The sequence below is a fragment of the Sapajus apella genome, unplaced genomic scaffold (assembly GCF_009761245.1).
Source record: "Sapajus apella isolate SASKATOON/1434 unplaced genomic scaffold, GSC_monkey_1.0 scaffold3, whole genome shotgun sequence".
NCBI lineage: Eukaryota > Metazoa > Chordata > Mammalia > Primates > Cebidae > Sapajus > Sapajus apella.
The window spans coordinates 3,511,619-3,525,043 of NW_022436943.1; the positions used below are offsets into that span (position 1 = coordinate 3,511,619).

The 13,425-nt window shown below is 42.5% G+C and overlaps 1 pseudogene; it reads left to right on the plus strand.

Annotated features, from left to right (window-relative positions):
* The first annotated feature begins 6,474 nt into the window (after window positions 1-6,474).
* LOC116529792 lies at window positions 6,475-7,355 on the plus strand (annotated as a pseudogene).
* Window positions 7,356-13,425: the final 6,070 nt, after the last annotated feature.

A 13,425-nucleotide genomic window follows, 5' to 3' on the forward strand; every position in this document is an offset into this window, starting at 1 on the left:
TTACAGGCATGTGCCACCACATCCAGCTAATTTTTTTTTTTTTGAGACGGAGTCTTGCCCTTGTCACCCAGGCTGGAGTGCAATGGCACACTCTCGGCTCACTGCAACCTCCGCCTCCTGGGTTCAATCGGTTCTGCCTCAGCCTCCTGAGTAGCTGGGGTTACAGGCGCCCTTCACCACACCTGGCTAATTTTTGTATTTTTAGTAAAGATGGGGTTTTACCATGTTGATTAGGCTGGTTTTGAACTCCTGACCTCATGATCCACCTGCCTCAGCCTACCAAAGTGCTGGGATTACAGGTGTGAACCACCTCACCAACCCTTTTTTTTTTTTTTTTTTAAGCCACTGAAGGCATTTCTTTAGGCTAAGCAATAAAGGTGAAAACACCATCTCTGGAAGCTTCAGTCTTACTAATATATTTCCAGACAGGGGAAAGAAGTGGGTTGTTATATCTCCAGTCTCCTTTATAGCTTTTTTTTTTTTTTTTTTTTTTTTTTTTTTGAGATGGAGTTTCACTCTTGTCACCCAGGCTCAAGTGCAAATGGTGCAATCTTGGTTCACTGCAAACTCTGCCTCCCGGGTTCAAGCGATTCTCCTGCCTCAGTCTCCTGAGTCTCTGGGATTACAGGCACCTGACACCGCACCCAGATAATTTTTATATTTTTAGTAGAGACGGGGTTTCACCATGGTCTCGAACTCCTGACCTTAGGTGATCCATGTGCCTTGGCCCCCCAGAGTGCTGGGATTACAGGTGTGAGCCACCACACCCAGCCTTAGTCTCCTTTATCTCTTAACCATTTAAAGCTGACCTGTTTATCTGATTAACTGGTTGTCACATTAGGAGTAGGAAAAATGTGAGTTAATAGCATCTATATTTCAGGCTGGAACAGTGAGACAAGAAAATCAGCAACTATGCAATCTGAACAACCAGGGGCCATTTTTAGGGTGTGAACTGAGGAGGGTAGGGTCTGGGTGTTGGGTTGCATGAAGGAGAGCCCCAGGTGGCTGTGCACCAAAGAAGCTGGAGTGGCTCAGGAGCTTTATGGAGTGAAATGTCTTCCCAAGCCTGCTCCTTCTCTGACACCTTTTAGGCTAAGAACGTCTGGGTTAGAGGCAATGTACACTATTAGGATGGTGCAAGTCACTGTGGTCTAAGATATTAAATATTTTTTTCCTCTAAGGATTCATTACTTTTTTGAGTTAATTACCACATTACATTTTTAGTATCATGACCTTTAAACGAATATATTATGATGAATTATAAATTTGCATTAAGCTTTTCACAAGATGGTGCCGAAAGCGAAGAAGGAAGCTCCTGCCCCTCCTAAAACCGAAGCCAAAGCGAAGGCTTTAAAGGCCAAGAAGGCAGTGTTGAAAGGTGTCCACAGCCACAAAAAAAAGAAGATCCACAAGTCACCCACCTTCCGGCGGCCCAAGACACTGCGACTCCGGAGGCAGCCCAAATATCCTCGGAAGAGCGCCCCCAGGAGAAACAAGCGTTCCTCTCTCTGGACTACAAAAGAGAGCCCATCTTTCTATTGGTTCCAGGCCAGGTGACCCCATTTTGCCTCTCTCCCAGACTGGACCACTATGCTATCATCAAGTTTCCGCTGACCACCGAGTCTGCCATGAAGAAGATAGAAGACAGCAACACACTTGTGTTCATTTTGTGGCTGTTAAAGCCAATAAGCACCAGATCATACAGGCTGTGAAGAAGCTCTATGACATTGATGTGGCCAAGGTCAACACCCTGATTCGGCCTGATGGAGAGAAGAAGGCATATGTTCGACTGGCTCCTGATTACGATGCTTTGGATGTTGCCAACAAAATTGGGATCATCTAAACTGAGTCCAGCTGGCTAATTCTAAATATATGTATATCTTTTCACCATAAAAAAAATAATAATAAATTTGCATGAAAACTTTTATACTAATGGATATGGGTAAAGGTAAGACTTTCATTAGCTGAGTACATCTTTTTTTCTTTATATTTCTCTTTTTCTTCTTTTAAGTAACTAAGCCTTCACAAGCTTAGTGTATCTCTGTGAGAGACCTATATCTTTTGAATAGTTTGGATATTTAATGATATGCCTCCTTATCCACCTTAACGTGCTTTTAAAAAGCCCATGGCATTTCTTTCTTTCTTTCTTTAAAAAAATTATTTATTTATTTATTTCTGAGGCAGGGTCTTGCTCTGTTGCCCAGGCTGGAGGGGATTGGCATGATCTCTGCTCATTGCAACCTCTGCCTCTTGGGCTCAAGCAGCCTTCCTGCTGGCGTGCCACCATGCTTGGCTAATTTTTGTTTTTAAAGATTTTTTTCATAGACACAAGATCTTGCTATGTTACCCAGGCTGGTCTTGAACTTTTGGGTTCAAGCAGTCCTCCTGGGCTCAAGCAGTCCTCCCACCTCAGCCTCCCAAAGTTCTGGGATTATAGGCAATGAGCCACTGTATCTGGCTATTTATTTATTTATTTATTTGAGACTGAGTCTTGTTCTGTCACCCAGGCTAGAATGCAGAGGTGCAATCTTGTCTCACTGCAACCTCCACCTCCCAGGTTTAAACGATTCTCTTCCTCCTGAGTAGCTGGGATTGCAGGTGCCTGCCACAATGCCCATATAATTTTTGTATTTTTAGTAGAGATGGGGTTTAACCATGTTGGCCAGGCTGGTCTTGAACTGACTTCGTGATCCTTCTGCCTCTCCCAAAGTGCTGAGCTTATAGGTGTGAGCCACTGCCCTCGGCCTATTTCTTTCTTTTTAAAATTTTACACTTTTTATGTGAATATTTTTGTAATCCTTCATGGGATTGAAGATAGTTCCTTTAATAACGTAAGAGAAGCTCTCAATTAGTGGAGAGTACACCGGACCTGGATTCAGAGGTCTCAGGTTGTTGTCACACGTTCTGTTGGAATGATTTTGTTGTGTTTTTAATAAATTGGATACCTAGTTAATAATTTTCTATGAGAAATGCCCCTTCACAAGGATCAGAATGTTCATGTCCATTGATCAAGAATCGAATTCCAGTGTCAGGGTATTGAGGAGTAGGTATAATGTACCTGATGTAATTTCTCGTGATCTTAATTCTTCTTTTGTGATGTGAGAGGCTTGGATAAGATAACCTTTAAGATTTCTTTAATTCTAAAAATTTCTGTTCCATGGCCTGTGTCATGGAAAGGGGAAGCAGCACGCAAAACCTAGAAAGTAGGTGGGTTCCATGCCAGGCACCACGGTAAGCATTTAGTGTGCATTATTTCATTTAATCCTCATGACTGATGAGGTAGGTATTATCATCCCCTTTTTACTTATTTATTTATTATTTTATTTTATTTTTTTGAGACAGAGTCTCACTGTGTTGCCCAGGCCGGAGTGTAGTGGTGCGACCTTGGCTCACTGCAACTTCTGCCTCCTCGGTTCAAGTGATTCTCCTGCCTCAGCCTCTCAAGTAGCTGGCACGTGCCGCCACGCCCAGCTCATTTTTTGTATTTTTAGTAGAGACGGGGTTTCACCGTGCTAGCCAGGATGGTCATCATCCCCTTTTTAATATTAGATTGGTGCAAAAGTAATTGTGGTTTTGTCATTAAAAGCAACTAAGACCTACAAGCATTAGGTAACTTGCTTAATTATCCCACAGCTAGTGAGTGGCAGAATTTGGATCCTGAATACAGGTCTGTCAGGGTCCAGAGTTTGGGGGCTGAGGTGTGTGCTGGCTCTTTAATGGTCATATAGCAGCAGTTTTGAGGAACATTTATTTAAGAGCAATAAACAGGATGGAGGTTTTTTTGCTTCTTAACAAGTTATGTATTCGTAATAATTCTCTAGGTATTTTGTATCCATACATTATTATAAGTATATAAAATTTGGGGCCAGGCGTGGTGGCTCACGCCTGTAATCCCAGTACTTCGGGAGGCTGAGGTGAGTGGATCACAAGGTCAAGAGATAAGACCATCCTGGCCAACATGGTGAAACCCTGCCTCTACTAAAAACACAAAAATTCGCTGGGGGTGGTGGGACGCACCTGTAGTCCCAGCTACTCAGGAGGTTGAGGCAGGGGAATCACTTGAACCCAGGAGGTGGAGGAGCCTGGAGACAGAGGGAGACTCCATCTCAAAAAAAAAAAAAAAAAAAAAAAAAAAAAGAAAAGTAAAAAAGTATATAAAATTTAACAGTATAAAAAGCAAAGAGATCTCCGAATGCAAGTGGCAAAATAAAGCAAGATTAAATAATCTGCCTCCAAATCTAATGAAATCTGCCTCCAAATCTGAGGAAATAATAAAAAAATAAAATGGTGAAAAAACAAAGAACAGCTTTACTCCAAAAGTGACAGCAGAGGAAAGTGACATTGTTGGGGTGGCTCCTTTTATCACACCCATCCCTCAGGATTAGTGCTCAGAATTCTGATAATTTTTATGAATGTCTTGCAATTTGGAAAGAAGGGGCGAGTAGGTGGCCCTGGGAAAAGTAAAGGCAATGCCTCAAGTGTGGCAGGCTCTGCTTACCCCTATGGGGCTAACAGAGGCAGCAAGAGTCTCCATGGCTTCCCATCTTTCCAGGTCTCTGTGTTGAGTTAGAAGAACACGACAGATATACCCACAGCTAGCTGGGGTGGGCACTGGTACAGGATGTTTAACTGGACTTCAGAAGATAAATCAGAGCTCCTCCTGACCTACTGTGGGTCTCCTTTCACATGATCCTCACCATGTCCTCAGGCTAAAGATAAGTCGATTGAAAGCAACCCTAACATCTTAAATAGCTCCAAATGGGGCAGACAGACTGGTCCTTAATGTTAATGTGGAAATATTGTATCAGACACAATGAGAAGTCAGTACAGAGCTATGCAATTTTTTTTTTTTTTTTTTTTTTAAGACAGTCTCATTCTGTCGCCCAGGCTGGAGGGCAGCAGTGCTATCTCAGCTCACTGCAACCTCCACCTCCCAGGTGTAGGCAATTCTCCTGCTTCAGCCTCTGGAGTAGCTGGGATTACAGGCAAGGGCCACCACACTCTGCTAATTTTTGTATTTTTAGTAGAGATGGGGTTTCACGATGTTGGCCAGGCTAGTCTTGAACTCCTGACCTCAGGTGATCCACCTGCCTCAGCCTCCAACAGTGCTGGGATTACAGGTGCTAGCCACTAAGCCTGGTCAGAGCTATGTAATTTAAAAGAATAATGGAAAAAACAAAGGGAGGGCAAGTAAGCAAACACATTAGAGCAGGAAGAAAAAGAAGGAAAAGGAAAAGAAGAATGAGAAAAAAGAGGCAGAAAAGAAGAAAGAAAGAAGACAGAATATGATGTAAAAAGACAAGTGTTTAAAGATGAAAAACAGCTTTTAAAATAGTGAAAATATATCTCTTCCAAACAAAAATAAAAGATCCCCTGGAAGTGCTTTAAGATATAGAATAACCTTGGAAGGGTGAGGTGGCTCACGCCTATAATCCACCAGGCAGGTGGATCACCTGAGGTGAGGAGTTCGAGACCTGGCCAACATGGCAAAACCCTGTCTACTGGGGAGGCTGAGGAAGGAAAATAGCTTGAACCCGGAAGGTAGAGGTTGCAGTGAGCCGAGATCGTGCCACTGCACTCCAGGCTGTGTAATGGGAGCGAGACTCCATCTAAAAAAAAAAAAGAGATATAGAATAACTTTATGATACTATTATTCTAGAAAAGTAAGGCCCCAAAATGAGGTATAAAATAAAAGAATGAAAAGAATGGAGAAATTTTTAGTGCTAAGGAAACTATTTGAGATCCCAAAGGCAGCCACCATAGATCTACTAAATAATTTAGGAAGAGCAGGGAACAGGATAGACAGGACTGAACATAGAATTAGTAGCATGGAGCAAATGCTGACAATAATCGGTGAATGCAGGGCCAGGCACAGTGACTTATGCCTGGAATCCCAGCACTTCGGGAGACCGAGGTGGGAGGATCACCAGAGCCCAGGAGTTTGAGTCCAGCCTGGTTAACATAGTGATACTCTGCCTCTACAAAATGTTAGCTTGGTGGGGTAGCTCAGGCCTGTAGTCCTAGCTACTCTGGAAGCTGAGGCAGGAGGATTGCTTGAGTCCAGGGGTTGAGGCTGCAGTGAAATAAGACCACACCACTACACTCCAGCCTCAATGACAGAGTGTGAGCACTCTGTCTCTGGAAAAAAAAAAAAAAGATAAGAAAACAACAACAATAATAATCAGTAAATGCAGAGAAAAGGCACAAAGAGATTAAAATAAGTGGAAGGTAATCGATATGGAGTTCATAGACTGTAAAATAATAAGAAATATATATATGTTTTATATATTCTCATAAGATATATATATAATATATAAAATATCCTTATATTTTATGCATGTTAATACACATATTCCTATAAGGAGTGAAATTGGGCTGGGCTTGTGGTACAGAAGGGAATGGAGCAATATCCACCAACTTCTGAGGACAAGAAAGTGTAGCCCGCTTCTTCTCAGAGAAAACACCAAACGGCAGATGGCTGGTGCAGCAGGGAGAGGAGGGGGCCCTGGGATGGGGAACTGAGGCGTTTTTTGCAGAGGCTAGGGCAGTGGCATTCCCAGCTGGGGTCGCTGCCGAGATCCGGGACGGGCCCAAGGCCACAGAGCTCATGGAGGCAAGGCCAAGGGCAAGGAGTGGATGCCCCTCGCCAAACTGGGCTGCTTGGTCAAGGACATGAAGATCAAGACCCTCGAGGGACCTTTCTCTTCTCCCGGCCCCTCGAGGAGTCTGAGATCATTGACTTTTTCCTAGGGGCCTCTCTCAAGCCTGAGGTTTTGAAGATGATGCTGGTGCAGAAGCAGACCCGTGCCGGCCAGTGCACCAGGTTCAAGGCGTTGGTTGTCATTGTGGACTACAGTGGCCATGTCGGTCTGGGTGTTAAGTGCTCCAAGGAGCTGGCCACTGCCATCTGAGGGGCTGGTATTCTGGCCAACCTCTCCATTGTCCCCGTGTGCAGAGGCTACTGGGGGAACCAGACTGGCAAACCCCTTGCAAGGTGACAGGCCGCTGCAGCCCTGTGCTGGTGCGCCTCATCGCTGCACTTGGAGCACTGGCATCGTCTCGATCCCAGTGCCTAAGAAGTCGCTGATGATAGCCAATATCCATGACTGCCACACCTCAGCTGGGGCTGCCACCCTGCGCAACTTTGCCAAGGCCACCTTCGATGGCATCTCCAAGACCTAGAGCTACGTGACCCTCGACCTCTGGAAGGAGACTGTATTCACCAAGTCTCCTTATCAGGAATTCACTGACCTGGTCCACACCAGAGTCTGTGTGCAGAGGACACAGGCTTCAGCTGTGGCTACAACATAAGGTTTTTATAGAAGAAAAATAAAGTGCAGTAAGCCTGTTTAAAAAAAAAAAGAGTAGTTCAACAAAGTTATTCAGTTATAAAGTCAACAAGCAGGCTTTCTCAAATATGAAGAAACAGAGGGAACATAGTACTTAGAATCTAGTGTGTAAGAGATATAGAAGTAAGCCTTTCATGAACAAAACCATTGGACATTGAAATCCAGCCAAAGAAATGAATCAAAATCAAGAATGCAGGAGTGGTAAAAGAACTGGAAATGAGCACCAGACCCTTTTCAAAATAGAACAAAAACTAAGTAACTAGGAGTATTATAATTACAGAACATGATGTGATGGCTTACAATCTGGCAAGGTAAAATATAATTAATGAGAAAAGAAATGGAGAAAAACATAGGTAGGAGAAATTGTTAAGAGCATAATCACTTCATCTTTCATAGCAGAGAGTCAACCAGTGCTATCTAAAATTAAACCATGTAGTTAAGAAAAAAGCCAAAACGTTTCCAAATCTTTGATTATTTTAATAATCTCTTGGCTTAACCTGAGAGCTGAAAAGGAAGACCAGCATCTGCGTGCCAGATTTGCCTACAGCTATGTTTTCCTTTTGTAAGGCCAGATCAATGTTTTCAAATATTTTAAAATCTAAATGTCTTTAGGCGGGGGTGCACTCGCCTGCTGACTTCCATTTTATACATTTGTAATTCACATATTTAAGGGCCTGCCTTGCCTTATCTTCAGGGGACTCTGGCAACAAATATCTTCTGTGATGAAGAATTATTTATCTGAAATTCAGTAATGCCTGGAAAAAGATGAAATAATTGACCAATAGATACATTCCTCTCCTTTGTTGTGTGAAATATCTTTTTCTCTGGCATAACAAATGATATGTTTCTCATACATTATAATGACAGAGATCTGTCTCCTAGCAAAGCCAGCCACTGCTGCCTCCACCTTTTTCTTAAATTGGCTGTGCCCTGGGCTTTGACTCCAATGCTCACATGAGAGATGCACAGAGAGTGATTTTCTGAGAGATCCGTTTCATTGGGTAGGCGCCTCCATGAGGCTTCTCCTTATTCGCCTTATTCTATTTAAAGCTTTGGGGGCTTAGCTATTGTCACCTTCCAGCTATTTCTTTAGCTCAAATTCAACTTACAGTCCTTTAAAGGGAGTACGGATTGGGACTGACAGGGAGTCAGGAGAAACAGCTGATTGGCTGTGAAGGCCTTGTTGGGGTGTTCTGACGTGGCTGGAGATGCTGAGCTGGTCATTCTGAGAGCAACTGTGAGGGCAGCCCGAGTCTGCTCTGACGCTTTAGAAGAAACAGGGGATGGACACTGGAAGGACTGGTGTTCCAGCAGGAGACCAAAGGTTGGGCACTGCAAACAGAACTGCAGAACTCTTTTTTATTTTATTTTATTTTTTGAGCTGGAGTCTCACTCTGTCGCCCAGGTTGGAGTGCAGTGGCGTGATCTCAGCTCACTGTAAACTCCGCCTCCCAGGTTCAACTGATTGGCCCTGCTTCAGCCTCCCGAGTAGCTGGGATTACAGGCGCACACCACCATGCCCGGATAACTTGTTTCGTATTTTCGTAGAGACGGGGTTTCACCATGTTGGCCAGGCTGGCCTCGAACTCCTGACCTCGTGATCCGCCCGCCTCGGTCCCCCAAAGTGCTGGATTACAGTCGTGAGCCACAGCGCCCGGCCTGAGCCACCACACCGGGGCAGAACTCTTAAATTAATATTTCCACATACAGGTACTGTGTTAGTTCTTTAGTGATCTGCTGAAGACAAAATAGATACCGCTTTAGAAAAGCAAAACCAATCTATTATGTAAATTAAATTTTATAATAATCAAGAGAGAGATGCCTGTCACACTGAGATTTTGAACTTTTCAATGTTTCCATAATTAGAAGGCATTTCATGGGAAGGAATAAAGGATGGATTGTGTGATGGTGGCTGTAAGAATGGGGTGGGAAGGGTAGAAATGAGCTACGTGAAAGAAAGAACCAAACTTTGGTTTCTGATTCGATATGAGAACAGAGAATTCAAGCTCGATCACCTGAATGGGAGGTAATTTTTTTTTTTTTTAATTGTTTTCGAGACAAGAGTTTCACCCTTGTTGCCCAGGCTGGAGTGCAATGGCACGATCTTGGCTCACTGCAACTTCCACCTCACGGGTTCAAGCCATTCTCCTACCTCAGCCTCCCAAGTAGCTGGGATTACAGGCGTGCACCACCATGTCTAGCTAATTTTGTATTTTTAGTAGAGACAGGAGTTCACCACGTTGGTCAGGCTGATCTTGAACTCCTGACCTCAAGTAATCCACCCACCTCAGCCTCCCAAAGTGCTGGGATTACAGGTGTGAGCCATCGCGCCTTGCCCTGGTGTTATTACCAAGGTGTTCTCATTTGCCTGCTTCTTGTTTTTGTAAGTAATACCACTATTGGCAGAGAATTTCCTCTAGTAAGGTGATTTTCTTCTGTCTTTGTAGTGCTTACAATTAGTGTTCTCCTAGGATAATCTTTCTAAACACACCACATATTATCCAGGGCAGTTGGACTCCTTGTACATAACATTTTTGTTATGGAAAAAAGTTAAAAAATGTGTGTAAGGCCAATCACAATTAACCTATTGATTAACTTCAAAATCTATCATTGAGAAAGGTAAATTATTTGCTACTAAAATATTTCAGGCATTCAGGCATATACAGACAAATGTGTGTGTGTGTGTGTGTGTGTGTGTGTGTGTGTGTGTGTGTATCTACATATACTTTTTTTTTTTTTTTTTAGAGACAGGGACTTGCTCTGTTGCCCAGATGGATGGTACAATCACAGCTCACTTGAACTCCTGGCTCAAGCGATCCTTCTGCCTCAGTCTTCTGAGTAGGTGGGTCTACAGGTGTGCCTTACCACACCCAGCTAATTTACTATTATTATTATTTTTGAGACAGAGTCTCACTCTGTCACCCAGGCTGGAACGAGTGGCATTATCTCAGCTCACTACAACCTCCACCTCCTGAGTTTAAGTGATCCTCCCACCTCAGTCTCCCCAATAGCTGGGATTACAAGCATGTGCCATCACACCTAGCTAATTTTTGTATTTTTAGTAGAGGCGGGGTTTCACCATGTTGGCCAGGCTGGTTTCAAACTCCTGACCTGAGGTGATCCACTAGCCTCAGCTTCCCAAAGTGCTGGGATTACAGGCATGAGCCACGGCACCTGGCCAATAGTCTGTTTCTTAACCCACTGGATACCAAAAACTCTCAATGGAGATTATTATCCCTATGCTGCATGCCATTCTATGACATCTTTTGAGTTTTTATCTGAGGGTGAAATTATGCATGCAAAGGGCTACCTACATTTGCTTACATTTAATAAATGCCCAATTAATTAGAATTATAAATTGGAAAATTTTGTTTTTCTCATGCCTCTTAGTCAAATTTGCAACTTATTTTATTAATAATCTTATATATTTTTGTAAAGATTAAGAAAAATTGCTTTCATTAAAAAATTCATGTTTCATTAATTTATAAATTTAACAGATTAAAGTCCCCTAAATAAAAGTAGTTTATTGAGTTTCATTAAACATTTTAAACTACTTTTTTTCTCCCAAGCCAAACTGTATCCAGCCTTATTAAAGATACTTTCCATAAACAATCATGGTATTTCAGGCAGGACATGAGCAGACAATTGTTAACAGTATACAACAACTTTCAAACTCCCTTCTTTGATGAACTACCAAAAATCAGAAAGCCACTATAAAACCCAATGAAGTCTTCATCTGATGCTCTGAACAGGGAAAATTTAGAGTGAGGGTTGACATTTCACATTTAGCATATTGTTTAACAACTTTTCATGAGTTGACCCTGACTTTCAGGAAGTGAAATGCAAATGGAAGAATTTATCTGAAGATCCACAATCTAGAAGTGGAACCACCACCCTTTTGACAGGTGCCATCTCTGTGGTATCACTGGCAAGTCCAGATTGCCTGAAAGTCCAGGTCCCAACAGATGTCTGGTCTTAAGGGTGTTGTTAAGTATACGCTGAAAGATGGAAAGGGAGAAGAGGACATAAAAACAAATGTTTGTATTTTTATATAGTAGAGATGGGGTTTCACTGTGAGGCCAGGCTGGTCTCGAACTCCTGACCTCAAGTGATCAGTTGCCTCAGGCTTCCAAAGCGCTGGGATTACAGGTGTGGACCACCATGCCTAGCCTTTACCATACTTATTCTTATTTTGGTGTGGTAGAGTGAGTTATCCAATGAGCAGATTTACTGTCTTAGGCTGGCGTTACTTGTTCTTACAATTCCCCTTTAGATTCTGAATTAGATCAGTGGTTCTCAAACTTTTTGGCATCAGGACCCCATTGCCCTAAAAAATTATTCAGAATCCTAAAGGGCTTTTATTTATATGGGTTATAACTATTGATATTTACTATAATATAAATCAAATCTGAGAAATTAAAAAGTATTTTTATTGATTCATTTAAAAATAACAATAATAGGTCTGGTGCAGTGGCTCACACCTATAATCCCAGCACTTTGGAAGGCCAAGGTGAGAGGATTGCTTGAGCTCAAGAGTTTTAAAGTAGCTTGGACAATATAGTGAGATCCAAAAAATTAAGAAAATTAGTTGGGTGTGGTGGCATGTGTCTGTAGTCCCAGCTACAGGGGAGGCTGATGTGGGAGGATAGCTTGAGCCTGGGAGGTGAAGGCTGCAGTGAGCTGTGATTGCACCACTGCACTTCGGCCTGGGTGACAGAGCGAGACCCTGTCTCAAAAACTGAGTGACAGAGCAAGGCCTTGTCTCAGAAAAAACAAAAATGAAAAACACATCAATGTTAGTATTAATAAAACTTTTTGGAACAAAAAACAACAAAAAATTTTTTAGGAATTTTTTTTTTTTTTTTTTTAGCAGTGAATTGAATAAGGATGAAAATCTAAAATATGCCGAGGAGACACATGACAAAAGGTATGGACTAGCCCCCATTGTCACAACAGAAAAATGTGACCCTAACACTTTGACCCTAAATCCTGTGCTCTTGCATATAATAGTCAAGCAGCCAGATATTGCTATTTTATCCACATTCAGCAGAAGCTGGGTGATCATTGTGAGAGAAGTTGAAGAAGTAGTTCCTTCATTAGGCAAGAAATTGGACTAGACAAATGATCACAAATTTCCATTTTCATCCTACAAGTCTATGCTCCTTTGAACCCGGAAAAAACTCAGGCTTTTCTGGGTATCTATGAAGGGGTAGGCCCTGTTGCTTGCTTTTCCTATATGAAGTCTCCCCATTTCCCTTTGTAACAGAGTCCCAATTGTGCTTAGAGAATTAGAGTGTCCAGTTAAGGAGACACAATTCCCTGGGTCCTCTGCAATTAGGAGCGGCTTTGTGACCTAGTTCTGGCCCATGAGATATAAGCAGAAATCTGCAAGATGAGGATTCTGGGAGATTAATGATTTCCCTTATGAAAAAAAGCACATTTAGAAGGTATGTGTCTTTTTCCTTTCTTCTGCTAGGAACATCGATGTAATACCTGGAGATGGGGTAGCTCTCTATGACCATGAGGAAGAAAACCACGCAGTAAAAATGGATGATCAAGAAGTGAAAGGAGCCTCCTTCTGCACTTCTTGTTATTTAAGAAGAATCTTTTCTAAAGATGCTGTAATTGAATTTCTGTTACATGCAGGCTAACACAAACCTCACTAGAATAATGGGCAGAAATGCTTTAATTTAACCTGAACTTAATTGTCTAAGACCTTCACTACTGGCCAGTGTGGAAGCCAGTGCATTCTTAAATTGCTTTAGCCTGTCATCTCATCACTTGGGTATACTTTTTTTTTTAATTGCATTTTAGGTTTTGGGGTACATGTGAAGATCATGTAAGATTGTTGCATAGGTATACACGTCAGTGTGATTTGCTACCTTCCTCCCCATCACCTATATCTGGCATTTCTCCCCATGCTATCTCTCCCCAACTCCCCACCCCTTGCTGTCCCGCCATCTCCCCCCGACAGATCCCAGTGTGTGATGCTCCCCTCCCTGTGTCCATGTGTTCTTATTGTTCAATACCTGCCTATGAGTGAGAACATGTGGTGTTTGATTTTCTGCTCCTGTGT